General features: G+C 42.5%; 1 long non-coding RNA gene across 1 annotated transcript in view; it reads right to left on the reverse strand.

Annotated features, from left to right (window-relative positions):
• Window positions 1-15,252, reverse strand: part of LOC121470453 (uncharacterized) — a 76,018-nt gene that overhangs the window by 32,796 nt on the left and 27,970 nt on the right. The gene's annotated exons all lie outside the window — the stretch shown is intronic.

Here is a 15,252-nt window from a genome sequence, read left to right on the forward strand (position 1 = left end):
ACCAAAGCAGTAAGATTATCCTTCTAAAAGCTTTCAGCTAAATGGGGAAGGGCTAAGAACTGTCAGTCCACTTTTACACCCAGAATAAGGGAGACACAGGTGGCTGAAGAGAATTCTCTCTCACACCAGCATATGGCAAAGCTCAGATTCCAACTTGCACACTCCCTGCCTGAGCCACCCTTCCAAATAATAACAGGTGTGTCAGATGTAAGAGAAGCCAGAATTTAAAAAATGATAAAAAGCACCAAAACCAACACTACAATGGGAAATCTTAGTCACAAAGCTGTGGCAGAAAAGCAACTGGTTTTCTGGCGGCTCTGGTCAGATTTGTACAGCAGTAGCTACTGCTAAGGTATTAAATGAGGTCTCTTGGTATTTAAAACTCCAAGGAGCACCCCAAAACTCAGTCTGAAAAGCAGCCTGAAAAGACCTTTCCTAAAATCTTAGAACATTTAAAAAACCCTGCTCTGACTAGGTTTGAAGTCACATTAGTCAACATAAGGAAAAAGAACAGCCTTACACCTGCCCACACGTATCCAGTCTATAAAAGAAACCAAACCAGGCTCAAAAAGTGAATATTGCCAGTAACTGACTCCCCTGCTGGTTTCTGACTGTGACCGCACAGAAAAAACAACCAAGTGAATGCCAAGCCTGCCAGGGACAATGAGCAGCCTCAGGATTTGGAATCAAAGGTTTTGCTGCCATCAGAATGGTGATGCTAAGTCTCAGGAAGATGGTGAGCAACCAGCCTCTGTTGCCATCAATATAGGGATGTCTCCTTCCTAAGGGAGCAGTGACAGCTGCATGGAGCAGGAGGGTAAAAATTATTTGAAATGCAGGAGCTTAAAGACAAAAACAACTGTGTGACTAAAAAATCCATTAGTTTGTCTCACCTAGTGCCAAATCCATTCACTCACAGCATACTCAAGGCTTCCCCACAATACACTCAGTTCCAGTGAGGGCTCTGAGCTCATCCCTCCAAGGAAAGAGGACAGCCAGGAGTTACCACAGAAGACACTCCTGCAACATGTACAGAAAGTGCTGTACCCACCACGTCTAAGAGCTATGTCCAGAGCACAGTGCAGAGTGAATTCCTATTTTGCTATTAACTCATGGCCAGAGGGTGACTGGCACCCAGCACATGAGAACTGGGACAGATAAAAATAAGGATGCAATGTGTGTTCTCAGATCAAATTCAAGGTGACTTTGGTACAGCACTGGGACAAAGAAGTACAGACTATATTCCTACCTTGACACCTCCCCTGTGGAAGAAGAAGCAGCAGTGCACAGCAGAACAACTCCAGCCAAGAGCTTTCAAGAATCTGAAGTTCAGCCAAGTTTCAGGTTTTAGTGCTGTAAAAAAAAACCCAAAAAAACAAACCCAACCCCAAAAAGCCACCAACCAACAAAACCTTCTACACAAAACAAAGGCACAAGGCCTAGTCCAAGTGGGACCCTGCCTTTGTGTTACAGTCAGAATACAAAATAAGTAGACCAGGGCCACTCAGCCCTCAAAGTTTCTGACCTAAAATGCAGACAAAATACACAGGGTGGTGAGTTAATAAAACACACCTGCAATAACTTCTTTTGGAAACATGCCTCAGCTGAGGTACCTGGCTTCACTCCCAACACTTAGAAACAATCCCCAAGTGTCAGTGACTGCTGTTTAACAGGCAGCACAATTTCCAGGGGGTCCTAAGAAAACCTGAACTGACAGATTTCTTTTTTGAAACACTGTAATAACTTATAAAGCTGTCAAAGTGGGGTTTTATTATTATTATTTAAAACATGTTCCTATGTAAGTCCTTGTATGACAATTTTAGCCAGCAGGTAATTTTTAAAGCCAAGACTCAAGATAAACTCCAGAAAGCTAAAAACACATAGAAGCTCTGACACAGCTTTAATTAGAAGTTTGTAACCAGGTACAGGTAAATTGCTAAAATGTTGTTGGTTTGAAGGTCTTAGCTGTTAAAATATCACTAACACCTCTGGTATATTGTTCAAAAAATGCTTTTATGCAGCTGAACAGATACATCTTTCTAATACAGAGTTCAAAAGCACAATCATCCGAATGAGTCCTTATGTGCCTCTTGTGCCTCTAGTACTGTTTGCTCTTAAAGAGTACTGCAGGTTAAGTAAGTTTGGTTAAACTGGAGCTCTTACTTCTGATAGGAAAGCTAAAACACAAAATAGAGTTGTGACTCACAAAACTACTTTTTGACCAGTTTAGACATAAATGGTCAATTCCAGAAGGGCCTGTGAATCCAACTAAACTTCAAGCTGCCTTTGCTTTTGGGCCTTACTTTGACCCTTCCCCTCTGAATAAATAAAATTATGTACTTGCAATTACAAGCTGTTGCTGAGGTTCCTGTTTCAAATGTTCCTGTCTTTTCTGCTTTTGCACAGCTTTTCAATTCCTTACTGCTCCATCTCAGGTGTTTCTACAAACCTGCACAAACCATTCTGATTGATCTCACCTTTCCCTTGGAAAAGATTTTAATGTATTCTTTCATAGTGAGTTCCAAATCTTGTCTCACTTCTGATGTATAGCTATCATAAAGGAAGGCCAAGTCTTGCTCGGGTTATAGCTTAAGAAATAGTCAGGTGTAGATAAAACTAAAAAAATAAAAGTGCTTTCTTTGTTTATCTTTATGAAAGCTTTTATAATTCCTAAAGATGTCCTTTGTTTTCATTGCTGTCAAGTACTTTAATTTCCCCATTCAATTTAAAACCCCAAAGTCTAAATAGAATAACTGAGGGAGAAGTGCTGAATTCTTAGGACATATCTAACAGGTCATGTAGTGCAGAGCTATCTGAGTCACCATTAAATTATCTAGTCTAGATGTCAGAAATTATGTATACACCAGGACCACTGGCACCTGAGCTACCTCTAGGATCACTGACACGTCTCAGAATTTTCCTCTCTGTGCTTCACAGCCACCCTGAGCTACAGCCTCATCTCTGCAAGGTGCTGAGCATCACAACACGGAGCAACTTCAAGAGGAGCTGAAGGGGCTCAGCACCCTGCTGGGTTGAGTGCAGGCTGAGTGATGTCGTGGGTGGATGCTTCCTGAAGCGCAGTTAAATTCACTGAGGCTTGGGGTTTCTGCCAAATAAACGCCAGCTGAGGAAGTTATGCCTGCCCAGAGGCTTTCTTCAATGCACATGTTCTACTTAAAAAAAGAAATTCTACTGTAAGTTTTGGATTCATAAACTGATGTTCTCCTTTTTCTTCCTCTTTTGCCCTCTCTGACTTCTGCCCTCTCTCCTCAGCTGCCAAGAAAGTGCCCCTTTGTGTGCGGAAATGCCCAGCAGTTCACAGAAGTTAACTAGAAAAGACACATTCAGCCACTTTCTGTCAAAATGCCTTGACACTCTCTTTCTGTCCAAAAGACCCTTTTGCTTTGGAAAAGCCCCTATTGAACACCTCCCCCTTTTCACCTCCCTCTTGAACTTACCCTGCAACAACAATGCAAAATAAATAAGTAAAAGAGGCACCCTTCTCCCCTGCCCCCAGCCTTTGCTGAAGTATTTTGTTGTTGCCATCTTCACTATTAATTTTATGCAAGACACTTGCAAAGTCCAGACTGGTGCAAAAGTGATGCTGCTTGGTGTTATATTCACAGAAATTCTGTTCCTCTTTCATGGCATTTTGCTTTTGCCTCGGTGTTTTTATTTGGTTTCCTTGGCTGTGGGAAGAGATCCCCCTGAGCACGAGCCCCTCTGGGTGTGTGTGGCACACTCTGCACCACCGAGAGCTCCGGGCACGGCCAGCGCTGGCCAGAACAGAAACTCCAGGCTGCTCCTTTGGCTTGGAAACAAGTCAGTAGCAGATGGATTATCACAAAATCAAACCACAGCTCTGGAAGACCTCATCATTTTGATCAAGGTTTCAAAGTCCTCTGGATGCCCATCTCTGCTCAAAGATACTCAGGGTCTGGTGTGACCCCTATTAAGCTGTGATATGTTAAGCAAGTGCAAATGGCACTGTGTAGCTAAACCGTAGCTTTTTTTGCTGCATAAAACTTTCTGAGACAGGCCCAGGAACAGGTCCTGCAATGGGCAAAACAAATGTGTTAACTCAGATCCCGTGTTAATGGGCAAATTTATTTCTGGATACACTTCGGCCAGAAATTGAGGGGCTCTGACCAATGTGTATCAGCTGGCTAGAAATTACTGGAGGTTTTACACAAGGATAAGGCTCTTTGGAATTTGTAGCTATGTATTTTTAATACTGTCAATAAACTACTTCCTTGAGACACAGAAGGGCAATAATGGGAGCTGTTAACAAAGTGTGAAAAGAAACGGGCAAGCAAAGGTTAATCACATGGCTGTCCACTAATGACCTCTCCAGCCCCGAGTTTAAACCCTCCGCTACTTGTAAAGACCAATCACGTGAATAATTTCCTGTCTGAGGTAGTCTTTATGGTTAAGAATAAAAGCTGAGCTTATTGTGAAAAGAAAGTGCTCAGCAGGGGAGAAGGTTATTATTTTTAAGCTGATCTAAACACCTGGGTTTCTCAGTAGACCCTATTAAACTTCCTCCATTATGTCTAAAGATTTCAATCATTCCTACCACAGTAGTAAATTAGTGTATTACTGCTTAAAGCAGATAAGCTGTAGTGATGGGGACATCCTAAGCTGATGCTGCTCACCCACCCTGAAGAGAAGCCTATGCAGCCAGCTCCTTCACTATAAATAAGGCAACAAGGCCTGATGCCATCCCAGAATATCGTTTCCTTTCAGTGTGTTGAGGTGTTCGAGGAACATTGACTCCTGCTGCTAGCAGGGCCATGGCACAGACCTGGCCTGGGGCACGGGAAGGTGCCTGGAAGGGGGTTGCTCTTGAAGCAAGTTGTGCCTGAAGCTGTATGGCATGGGAAAGCTTCACAAAACCTTGCTGCCATCTCTTCTAGATACCTCCAGTGACAGCCAGAAGGAAAGCAGAGAATACAGAAACGTGAGATATTTCTGCTTGAAGGTTTGGCTTTTGTAGCAAAAGGAGTTCAGTGAGTGAGAAAAAATAATGCTGTCCTGGCCAGTGGCTCTCTGCCCTCACTCCTTTTCTTCTCCGCTCACCTCCACATTATTCATGAGACTTTTTCTGTTCTATTCTTGGAGTTCTGATTCTGGAAAATGCCTGGAGATCAGACTGTGCACAGAGGGAGTATGCAGCCTCCATTCCTCCCATCACAGCTTGCTGCTGCTGGGATCCCCACAGCTCTGCAGCACACCCCCAACCAAAGCAGCACAGAGCAGGGCTCCTCAGTGAGGGTAGCAGAGCCCGAGCCCTGGCCAAGCAGCCCTCCTGAGGCTTCACACAACGTGCCTGCTGTCCTGACTGTGGTTTGTTTATAGGCTCACATATAAAGAGTGCCAGATTCTCAGCCAAGTCCCATTTATCTCTGGGTAAACTCCACCTATGCCATTTATTTCAGTCCTGATTTACACACATCAAACAAAATACCTGCAAATCTTTTCCCTTCTCAACTTCCCCGAAACGTCTCGCCTGGCACTTCTAAACCAAGACAGTCTGCAAGAGTTGTAAAATGAGTGTGAAATTTTAAGTCAGGTCAACGTAAAGTGCCCACCTTACAGTCTCTGGAGGGAATGATATTATACCTTATTAACCTGCTGAAAAATGCTGCCTAGAAACTGTTTGATATTGCACGGGTGGTGGCACTGCGTTTTCTACTTAATAAATGGAGTCCTTGAGTTTTCCAAGGACACACGAGAGAGAAACTGTTTTGTTCTGTAAACAACTGTGTGTCCAGTTTCCATGCACGGCTACCCAATTTGTGCATGCAACTGTAGTTATTGTGCATTCAAAGGGGGCACACCACTAGTCACGGGCCTGGGCTTCTTGCCAGTTTAAAAGTCAGCCCTTCTGTATGTAGAAAGAGAAAGCAGTATCCAATAGAAACAGTGCTCTGCATGCACTCACAGCTCTTATTCAAGGTTCTCAGAACAATGTCTAACTGTTAATCTTCCCAACACTGCCGTGAGGCAGGGAATATTTTATCTACATTTTACAGTCAGAGGAAACTGAGGTTAAGTGACTTGCCCAAGGTCAAAAGACAGATTTAATGACAGGCTCAGGATCTAGCCATGAGAATATGCTGCCCTGACACTGCCTGCTACACCTTGGAGTGGGTGAGGAGAAAACGCGTCCTTCCCGCAACATCCGAGCACTGTCGTTTGCTAAAGGTCTAATCCAAGGAAGCGCAAACAAAAATCTGCAGTGGTGCCAAGATTAGGGAAATATCTCCTCTGTGGTTGGGCTCTTTTTGTGTTGTAAATGCAGAGGCTGAAATTTCCAGAGATGTGGATGCCCAATTTCCGCTAACATTAATAAGCTGATGTGTCCAAATCCTGTAGGCAGCTTTGAAAGCCTGTTTGTGCTTTCCCTCTTCCTACTATTCAAGCATAGAGTAAGGTCAGGGCTTTCCCATACCCTCTCCCTTCTCTGCCGGTGGAAAAATTCTGGCCATACCTTCACTTACTCTGCAGTGAATGGATAATGTCACTGGGGATTGATTGATCTAATACCCACAAAAGGCCAGAGGAGAGATTCCCTTGGTTGCCACAGATACTGGATCAGGACCTTATCTTTTTATGGCACTCATATCACTCTCACTATTTTGATATCTGAGCATCTTGTGGTTTATAATATATTCCACTTCCTAACTACCCATGAGATACAGAGGTAGCATTAATCACTTAATCCCATTTTACAGATGATGAACTGAGGCACATCAGACTCCATACTCATTTCAGTCTGAACTACTCTGAGACACTCTTGGCATAGGCAAGAGGACGAGATAAACACCTGCAGCCAGAGATTTAGACACTGTCTTAGGAGGGGACACTACAGCAAGAATGAACAGCCCTTTGGAGAGTGCCTTTTTTACGTTGACTGTGAAGGGAGCCCGGATGATGAGGTAGTTAAAATCTCTCCCTTCGAGACAGATGTTGCTGGGTCAGGCAAACCCCTTCTGAAATGACTTTGCCCAATGCCATGGAGAAAGCTTGTGGCAAAGGAAGAAATTAAGTCCTAGACACAATCACAAGGCTATTTTCCTTGGACTGAGCTTTGATTTCAGGTAAAGGATTTTTTTTGTTAAGGCAGGAAAAAATACTAATAAGTTTAAAACTATCAGCTTTGCTTGGATTAGTCTCTGGGAATCTCAGCAGCCAGGCTCTTGAGCTCTGGCCTCTTTGACTTTCGTATGTTTAGATGTTCAGGCCCTAATGAGTTGATCTCGTTGATCTTTAGGTATCTATTCATATGCAAATCCTGGCATTCTACTTTTGCTAAATAGTCTTTGTATTAACACATGAAATAAATTTTTTAAAAAAGAAAGTCAGGCTATGGTAAATCCTCATACTTAGGTTTGTTTGCATTTGGATAAATGATCATGGTCCCTCTTTATATGATCTTGCTGTACCCGTTAGGATAAGGAGGGGGAGGGTTGGGTGGGTACTGAGAAATCCAACTTTTAATCTCTTACACATTGTTGTAAATGTTTTATCAAAGAAAAAAAAAATGTCTAAGAACTGAGAGATAAAGATGCAAAAATATGTTAATTCCTCAGTTTCCTCTTTGGCTACATTTTTAAAATTACCACAGAACTGTCCTCATTCTAGTGTCCTCAGTGGTTCATCTACTAAAAAGATCAAATGTGTCTTCTAAGGCTCCAAAAACCATGGCCTGCCACAGGGAGAATGCCTTTTCATAGCAGATTTTGCAGGTTCACGGTGCATGTGCATGTGAGAGACCTGTACATCACTGTGCCACAGCAGCGCACACTCGAGAGACTTTGAGCATGAATCCTGACCCCAATAGTGAATGAAAAGCACTCAATGACTTCAAAGGGTTTGGGATTTCACCCATCATTTTTCAGACTGTGAAGCTTGCAATCATTCGTGGTTTGTTCTAAAAGTGGTGGCTGCAGAGCAGTGAAGTCATATGGGAATTTCATTCAACTCTGTGACAAACTTCTACTATCTCTGTTTAAACCTGGTGTATTGTGCAGTTATGTATATAATGCCTACAGTGGAGTTATATATTATATAAATATATAAATTTAAGTAGATCAGTCACAGAGAGTAATCTGAAACCTAGAAACACATGAAAACTCTTGCAGGGCCTTGAAACCTACTCTGGACACTATATATTAACTAATATGTATTTATGATGTATGTGTGCACTTAAAACTTCCAAAAAAATCTCAGCCTTCATTTGAACAAGTTGCTTGGAGTTGTAGCTGAGTTTCCTTTGCTAAAGAAAAGCTGTTTAGGAGCAAATGCAGGTTGCAACAAAATGTTAGGAACAAACTGTCCAGGATCTTCTTTCACAACAATCCCACGCGCTTACAAATCTCCCTTTAAGAATAAAGTGGTAGTGCAAACACCTAATTAAAAAAACGGCTTGTATTCAGAGTTACTAATTAAAAATCCTCATGTTCCCCCGACTTTTTCCCCCCTCTGTGGAAATCTGCAAGTTATTTAATTGAAGTCCCATTTTGTCGGTGCAGATGCACGAAGTGTCTGAATCATCAAACAGATTTAGGGTGTTTTGATTGTTGTGTGTGCCTCATTGCTATTCCCAGAATGTCGAGCTGAGCTTATGCTGATCGGCAGGACTTAGAAGCATGAAACAGTAAAAGAGTCCTTTCTTCTCATCCCAGCCCCATCCCCCTTGCCCCCTGGATTTACATTGAAACTTTGCCAATCTCAGATCGCACTCTGTCTGCTGTCTCTGCATTAAAATGGAGCTGCTTGCCTGTTTCTTTGGCCCCACACTCCATCTTCAGATTCCCCTTGGCTGCCCTAAGACGCCCCTCATGTTTCTTCAGAGAAACTTCTTTAAGAAGACAATTTCATTTTCTGTCCATTTTTTTCCTCCTTCTTTTTCTTTTTTAAATAAAAATCCTTCTCTGCTTTTACATTTGTGCGCTGTGTGAAAAGAAAGGAGACAGAGGAGGAGAGAGAAGCCTGTTTTGGTCTAGAGGTGAAAACAGCCTGGTGAGCAGCAGGTGCAAAGCCCCAAAGCAGCTGCTTTCTGCTCTCAAGTTGAAGCGCCTTGGTCCCCCACCCTCCACGCCAAGAGCACTTCATATAATCCTCTCATGCAATTCACACTGTAATTGCAGATATCCAGACTGCTAGGGCTCATTTTATTATTATTTTTACTGATAACAAGATCTGCAAACAGGGGACTGGTTGTAGTAATTAGTTGTGTGTCGCTAGGCAGCTTCTGCAGAAGCAACTTGGATTCTTTTCCTTTCTTTTTCATTCTTTTTAGGGAGGGGAGGGCATGACTGCTTTTCCCCTTCCTACCTCTCCTCTTTTTACCCCTTTGAAGGCCACTCCAAGTGGCACATGGGGAACTTTCCTGCTGGCTCTGTTGGGTCCCTTATTATCTCGCCTGCCTCTTTCACTCCTTGAGTTGAAGGCTGTTGGATGGGTGCTAGCAATGAAGATTATTGTCTTGAGGACCAGCTTGTTTTCTCAAGGCTCTGCTTGTTACATTGCTAATTATGGGTCTATGGGATCCTTTTCTGATATTTGACTAAGTGGCATGGATTACCGTGCAATCATTTCCCACTGGGGAGGGGGATCTTTATTATTATTATTATTATATACCTCTGGACAACTTTTCAGTTGCTTTTATTTAGGTAATTGCTCTTCCCTGTAATCCAGGAATTCTTATTTTTTTAATCATATTATGGATTTCACCAAACACTATTTAACATGTTAATTACTGGTAAATACACACTTCTTCTCCCCTTCTGTTCAGAGTGAATACAGATCCTATGAATGTGCTGTTTGTCATCTGTACCCCTTATGTGTTATCTCTGTCTAATAGGACCCTGTTGTTTAAAGAATGAAAAGACTGAACATGGACATTTGGCTCCAAACTTTTGTTTTAGATTAAGGCTTAATGAGTTTATGCTTTTTTTTTTTTCTGTTTTATTTTTCAGGCCAAAATATAAAGGAATAAAAATCAGTTTGATGACATAATTATTTTTAATAACCTGAACAGATTTTGCAGTGCTGAGACACCATACAAAAGCCTGGAAAATGGGATCCTTTATTTACTTGCAGAAAGCTTGATCCAGCTGCCATGAAGTCAAGGCAAATTTTCCACTGAGTCAGAGAAACTCAAATCAGTGTGGAAGACCAGACAAGTTTCTTCCAGAGTGTCCTGGTAACACACCAGGGTCCAAATGGACAAGTGTGGTTCAGACAGAGGGGAGTGGAGTGGGGAGGAGATTCCAGCAAGATTCAATTACTAGAAGTATTTTCAGTTTTCCTTAAAATGGCTTATTTTCTGGCTTATGCCAACTGTGATTTTTTTCAAAGCTTTAAATTACTGAGATTTCTCTTTTATGCTGCAGTCTCACATTTTGATAAATAAAACTATTGCAAAAAGAAAAAAAAAAAGGTTGAAAGTCTCAGAAGCTCCAATAACCCCACTGCAAGAGTGCTGCTGGGAAAATGGTGCTGGGATAAAGTGACTTTAGGGAACCTCAAGTCAGATTGACACAGAACTGGAAGGGTAAAAAAAAAATACCTTATTTTGGGTACTGGATAAGTGAATTCAGACTGAGATGTAAATGAGAATAGTCTAAGGTTGATTTATCCTGTGCCATTCTAAGATGTCAAAGAATCTTTCTGGCATTGAGGAACACCCCAAAGCACTGGTGCCCTCTGAGGACAGCTCTTCTCATGGGCCATGGCTCATATGTCAGGATGTTGAGTTTCACACCTTTTTATGGCTTTTTTTCAATCATTCCAAAACTGGTGTGGCAAAACCTTTCAGCTGAGCTATGCAGGCCAACTGAACATTGTCAGAATCCAATGCACCCTGACAATAATCCAGCCAAAAGACACTGTGGTGGTGCAAACCCTCCTTATTTATTACATTGTTTTATAAACAGATACTTGCCTAAAAAAGCACAACAGCTCTGAGCTCTGCAGCCTCTGGTATGTTTGCCTACAAAGTTGCATGGCTTAGGATCCATTTGTTTCTAAAAATGGCTTGGTAGCCTCTTCTCAAATTTCAGCCCAAAGAGCTGCTGGACTTGGAGGAAAGTAAACACAGTCCAATACTAATTCTCACCAGTCAGTCCAAAAGCGCTTTTCCCTTGGGAGGCCAACAGGGATGTCCACAAGCTTTCAAAATAAACATAATTCAAGGTGACACTGGCACACCAGGACTTGCATTAAGGATATGTCAGAAGAAGTAAATTGCAGGCTGGCAGAGTGGGAGAGAACAGGTCAAGTGATATTGTGAAAAAAACCAGTGTTGGTTCCTATAAAACTTTCAAGCAGTTCAATTGGTTCCGTGTAAGTGCTGTTAGTTCCGTGTAGGATTTAATCTATAGTGTCAAAAGAGTCTGCATTCTTTGCCATTAGAAATGTGAACTTAAAGACACTCCTGAAGATGAGATTTATTAGGCTAAAAAGTGACAACCCCTGGCTATTTCCTGGAGAAACATATTATTCCATCTCAACTAAAATTTAAACAGGTCAAGTAAACAACTCTGAAAGCTGGAAAACTTAATTTCTTGCCCATCCAATTATGCCTAGCTAGACTAGCCTGTACAATTTTCCATTATGACTGTTATGAACTGTGTGTGGTCCCCTGACTGTACCATACGAGCTGGAGCACTGGAGCACAATAAGGCATGTTAGAAGCTGTCAGCGTGTTTTAGGATCTCCTAATACTTGCTCACTGTAATCACACTGCTGCCTACAATATAGCATTTGAGATGACCCTTTGAACAAAATTTCTTATTTACATCTACAGACTTTGGAAAAGTTCCGTTTGAGAGATAAAGAATGTTAATTTTTTTTCCCATTAGATGTAATTGAAACTTTGGGTGCAAATATAGGAGCTTTCTTCTTGGTCCTATGTTGTGGCCTTAACTGTGCTTTCAGGCTCCCCTTTTCATCCATGTTTATTTATACATGGATTTTTTTTTTTTTTTTTTAAATACTGACCTGCTTTGCCCCATGGTCACCTATCTTGCATTCTGGTTCCTTTGCTTTCATTTGTTTGTTTACTCTTTCAGTGTTGCTTGAGTAGAACATTGCAAAATCTTCTTAAGCTCCAAATAACCTCCACCTCTTAAAGAAGAATCCATTTTTATTTAAATCAAAGCAATAAAATCCAACCAGCTTTTCATTCTCTTGCTCCTCCCAATGCCCACATACTTTCTAGCAGGTACAGAACTATAGAGCCGTCCTACAGAAAACAGCTCATATATTCATCTCAGCATTTATCAGCTTTTTTAACAGTGCTGCAAGAGCAATCCTTCCAGGAAGGAGATCAGGAAGCTACAGCACTGGCTTGGGAAACCAGTGACAGGAAGCAGCAGCACAAGCATTTTCCAGGATTTTCAGAAGGTGAGAATTCCCTCATCACATGCAAAGACAGGGAAGATATTTCAGAAAGGTCAGCAATGAAGGAGAAGAAAAAGTCTTGTTTGGCACAGTCACAGCTTGATGCCAAGGGTCTGTGAGGGGCAGTATGCTCAGGCTGGGAGCAGGGTGGGATGTAATAACTGCTGGGAGCTGCAGTAGTGGGAAGGGTGCAGAGGTCCTTGGGCAAGCATGTCCTGTCTCATTCTGGGACACCACTGCATAGGACAGGGCTTAATGTGGAGAGGCTGGACTCGGCCAAAGTGGCATGAGGCCTGCAAAGCAGGAATGGCATCCACAATCATATTAATTACAGTCATTGAGATATCATGCAGGAAAAAGAAAGGCTCTGTAATCCAATGTGTACAGCTCTGTGTTGCCATCAGCCCTTTCCCTTGCAGGTTAACACCAGTATAGGCATGTGTCTGTGGGGACTATATGAGGGAGGAGCTGCTGCCTTCTCCCCTCCTTTAACTCCTTGCAATGAGAGTTAACCAAAGAAGTCTCCTCACATGCCACTTGGGCTTCAAGTGTCTCCTCCATAGCTGGTCCCTTGTCTCCATATCATTCACTCATTAAGTATGAAATAGCCAACCCAGCTCCTGATCAACTCTGGTCCTTGTGATGATTTCAATAACTTTGAGCTCTGCCTCTCCCTTGGGAGGATAAATCTTCAAGAATTGTCCCATCAAACAACTCAAAGGGGAGGGCAATAACTCACTCACCAGGGTGCTGACTCCACATTCAACCTGCTGCTGTGGGGAGAGCTCTAGTGTCCTCAGCCTGCCTACATCTCTCTGCTGTCTCTGGCATCGCTGTAGCATCAGGGAAACTGGTGCTTGCACAAGCCCTGCTCCGTGCCTAGAGCTCTGGGATTCTGTAATAATGCTACAAGATGTAACATAAATAAGTGCAGTATGTGGGCAGGCAGACACCACCCAGTGATTTGCATGTGCAAATACTTGTACCAAATTTAAAGACTGCTTATGAAACTAAGGCTGTGCGTATTGCTGAGGCTTCAAAGCAGTAAAACCCACCATTAAAGCAGTCCATTAAAGCACAATTACATACAGCAGTAACACACCTAACATCTGTGGGTCCAATACAGCCATTCTCAAACTGCTCTGAAAGATTTCATATGGTGGGCTTCACATTTTGTGCAATTGTTCTCTACTGTTTTTTATTCTGTATGTATTAGAGCAGCACTGGAAAAACCCAGGTAAAACTGAGGGCCCATCCTGGTAGTCAACATAAAAAGTCATAGGAAGAAGTATCTTATTTTCAAAGGAGGAGATATCTTAATTTCAGCAAGTTTAAATAGACACATTGAGGCAAAAAAAGTGGGAAAGGAAACAAAAATGGGTTAAGGGACTTGCCAGAGGTTATAAATTAGGTCAATACCCAGGGCTTCAGAGCACTGGTCCAGTGACAAATCCACTGCACAGCCCTGACCCAAACACTGAGTTTGGTTTCCTCCCATCTGCACAACACTTATGACACCTACTAATTTTCTACTCTCACCAACAATGAGGACAAAAGGCAGATGACTGGATTTTGTTCCTCTGTGACTGCCAGATTTTCATAGCCCTTCCACAAGCTTGAATAGCACATGTATCTGAAAGGCTGAGGGCCATATTTTAAAGTTCTCACCACCTGGCAGCTCCTCCAGGAACACTGACGGGAAGCAACCACCAGCCAGCTGTTCAAAATAGCTCAGTCCCAACTTGCTGAGACCTTTGGCCATTTACACTGGAGTCTGAGAGAGAACAGAACGATTTTGAAAGTCTGCAAAACGTAGTCTTTTGGGTATTTTTAGTATAAATGTTCTTCAAGATCCAGTACTTGTAAGACAAATATTTAAGGAGCCTTGGTAGGTGAGCCGTGGACTATCTGGTTATAAAGCTCACCTATCTATGGAAAAATGAACTGTTCTCCTGTACAAAAAGAGGTGCACAAATTCTGTGCCATGATAAAAGGGCTTTTAAAAAAATTGCAAATAGTAACATTTTTTAGAGACAAGTAAAAGGCCTACTCCATTCCCCCATTTTTGCAATGGGATCCTATTCTCCTTATAATCATAGAAATTATTAGGTGGGAAAAATATCTTTAAGATCATTAAGTCCAACCATTACCCAGCACGGCTGAGTCCTCCACTAAACCACATCCCTAAGCACCTTCTCTACACTTCTAAATACCTCCAGGGATGGGGACTCCACCTGGGTAGTACTTGACAACCCTTTCAGTGAAGAAATGTCTCCGAGATTATATCTAATTTAGACCCTCTCTGGTGCAACTTGAAGCCATTTCTTCTTGTCCTACCCTTATTCATTGGAGAAGAGGCTAATGCTTACCTGGCTACAACCTCCTTTCAGGGAGTTGTAGAGAGTGATAAGGTCCACCCTGAGCCTCCTTTTCTCCAGAGTAAACACAACCAGCTCCCTCAGCTGCTTCTCACAGGACTTGTGCTCCAGACCCTTCCCCCTTCTGTTGCCCTTCTCTTGATTTGCTCCAGCCTCTAAATGTTTTTTTATATTGAGGTGTCCAGAACTGGACACAGGCCTTGGGAGGTGTGGTCTCACCAGTCCCAAATCCAGGGGACAGTCACTACTCTGGTCCTACTGGCCACACTATTGATGGTACAAACCAGGTGCCTTTGGGTTTCTTGGCCACCTGGGCACACACTGGCTGATTCTTACCCATAAACACCAACCCTATCATCACCATCATTAAGCTCTAGACAGTCAAACCACTCCTCAACACACAGGGCTACCCATGACCTCTCCTTCCTCACCTGGCCCTTCTGAAGAGTTTATAGCATCC

This window comes from Taeniopygia guttata, chromosome 9 (genome assembly GCF_048771995.1).
Source record: "Taeniopygia guttata chromosome 9, bTaeGut7.mat, whole genome shotgun sequence".
NCBI classification, from domain to species: domain Eukaryota; kingdom Metazoa; phylum Chordata; class Aves; order Passeriformes; family Estrildidae; genus Taeniopygia; species Taeniopygia guttata.